The sequence below is a fragment of the Podarcis raffonei genome, chromosome Z (assembly GCF_027172205.1).
Source record: "Podarcis raffonei isolate rPodRaf1 chromosome Z, rPodRaf1.pri, whole genome shotgun sequence".
NCBI classification, from domain to species: Eukaryota; Metazoa; Chordata; class Lepidosauria; order Squamata; family Lacertidae; genus Podarcis; species Podarcis raffonei.
Genome location: NC_070621.1, coordinates 22,976,857 through 22,978,999, shown reverse-complemented (window position 1 = coordinate 22,978,999; position 2,143 = coordinate 22,976,857). Strand labels below are relative to the sequence as shown.

General features: G+C 43.3%; 1 non-coding gene across 1 annotated transcript; it reads left to right on the top strand.

Annotated features, from left to right (window-relative positions):
* The first annotated feature begins 479 nt into the window (after window positions 1-479).
* TRNAK-CUU (transfer RNA lysine (anticodon CUU)) lies at window positions 480-557 on the top strand. Its single transcript has one exon. It is a non-coding gene; the product is annotated as a tRNA-Lys (tRNA).
* Window positions 558-2,143: the final 1,586 nt, after the last annotated feature.

The window sequence follows — 2,143 nt, the reverse complement described above, 5'->3', positions numbered from 1 at the left end:
GTTGTACCTTGTTTTGCGACTGGGATCCGTTCTGGAGCCCCGGCCGCTAGCTGAAAAGGATGCAAGACAAAGTGCTGTGCCCACGGAACGGTTTGCACTTCTGCGCATACGCGAGCGGCAAACCTGGAAGTAACCCATTCCAGTACTTCCGGGTTTGCTGCGGATGTTCACCGGAATGGACGCTAGATGAGGCGGACGTTCGTGGAGGTATTACTGTACAGTATAATTTTATGCGATAAATGGGTGAGGAAAGAATGTTGCCCTGTTTTTGTGGTGCTATAGTGTAGGAGTGCCCCTCCAGGCAGCAAATTTGTGGTAACATTGTAGAACTAATAATGGAGAATGATGTATGGATGGTCTGGTATAAATCCACCACTAATGTGCTAGTCAATGACTTGTTACTGAATGAATCAGTCTGGAGAGGACCGTGGTGATAATAATTCCTAAAATAAAGGGGAGGAGAAAGGGGATGGACTCAGGCCATACTGGGATAGCTCAGTTGGTAGAGCATGAGATTCTTAATCTCAAGGCTGTGGGTTCAAGTCCCATGTTGGGCAAAATATTCCAAGCATTCCAAGCTGTACAGCACTATGATTCTATGGTTCTCTTGTGAGCTACAGAGGCATTTTTTTTTTAAAAAAATAAACTCTCAAAAAGTCAGAAGCAAGCTACCATACCATAAAAGGAACTTCCAGTGATCCATTTGATGCCTCTCAGAAGCCCTCAAGGAAGGCTGAAAGGCAACAGACTTCTCCTATTTTTTTTATCCTCTGCACCCAACGTGGTATGTATGACTGCTGAAGATAAGTTCCATGAATACAGCTGTGTTAGCTGGGTCTGATGGAAGTTGGAGTCCAAAATCCCTGGAAGACACCAGGCTAGCAAAATCAGCCACAGAAGGAGAAAGTGTTTGAATGGGGAGGTGGTGGGGAGGGACTCATTCAGGGCATTTTTGCCAGGGCCACACAAATTGTAGTGCAGGCATGACCTCAAGAGTTCATGTACGATTATAATTGCGTGCTCTTGGATGTTTGTTTTTTTAATGCAATTTTGTGACTGCCTGTACCCACCCTGATGGCCTAATTCAAACACTGTTGCTGCATGAGGTGTGTTTTGATCTGCTAACACCAGGTTGTATCTTTTGCCAAGCTAACAAAAACTACTTAGCTTTAAAACCAATGGAGCACAGACTCCTACAGTAGTGGAGAAGAGTCTTTGACCATGTGGGGAGGTAGGCACCAATCCTTGGGGTAGCCAGCATGCCTTTATTTCTAGCTGTAAAATGCTGGGTGAGTCTGACAGGGTGGCCAGTTGTATCTCACACAAAAAACCCAAAAAAACCCCAAAATCATAGAGGCCAAGAGGTCATATAACTGGCACATTAATTAATTAATAAGATTTGCATGAAATTGGTTTGTGCTAATTTTATAGGTATATAGATAATTAATTGGAAACAATGGCTCTAATTCAAGTAGAAATACTGTACATCTCACCCTAGAGGGGAAGACACTGACAAGGTGACTCATGTGTCTGATCAGTCTGTTCTCCAATTGCTGCTAACTGTTGATGGGCAACTTTAAAGCCCACTGCCCCCCACCCTCCTCCATTCTTGGACTGTGCAGTTCTTCTGCTACAGAGCTGCCCTTTGCAAATTAAGGTGCATATTGGCCAACTTTGGGCATGGTTATATCGTTCTAACTTTCTACTGTATTTTTATTGGTCTTCTGCTAAGAGCCTTGAATTGAAGTGTATCTTAGGGCAGTCCTCCCCATTGTGGTACTTTCCAGATGTTTTGGGGCTCCAACTCCTGTCAGCCCCAGCATGTATAAGCATTAACCGGGCATTTGGAGAGCACCAGTCTAGGGAAGGCTGGCCTAAATATTTACAACATAAATGCAATGGCTACTTCTTTTTAAAAAACACACATACACTTCCAGGACTGAGAATTCCCTATGCATTCCCCTTGTCTCAAGGATGCTATTATACACGACTCATTTTTAGTGCAGGGTTTGGTGCTTCTGCAAAAATCAGGACTGGATTTTTAGATGGAAGCATTATGGTGGTTATTATATTAATATACATTATGAGCAATAACACTGAAAGATGTGCTGCTATTACAAGTGTGATTCACAAACAACCTGTT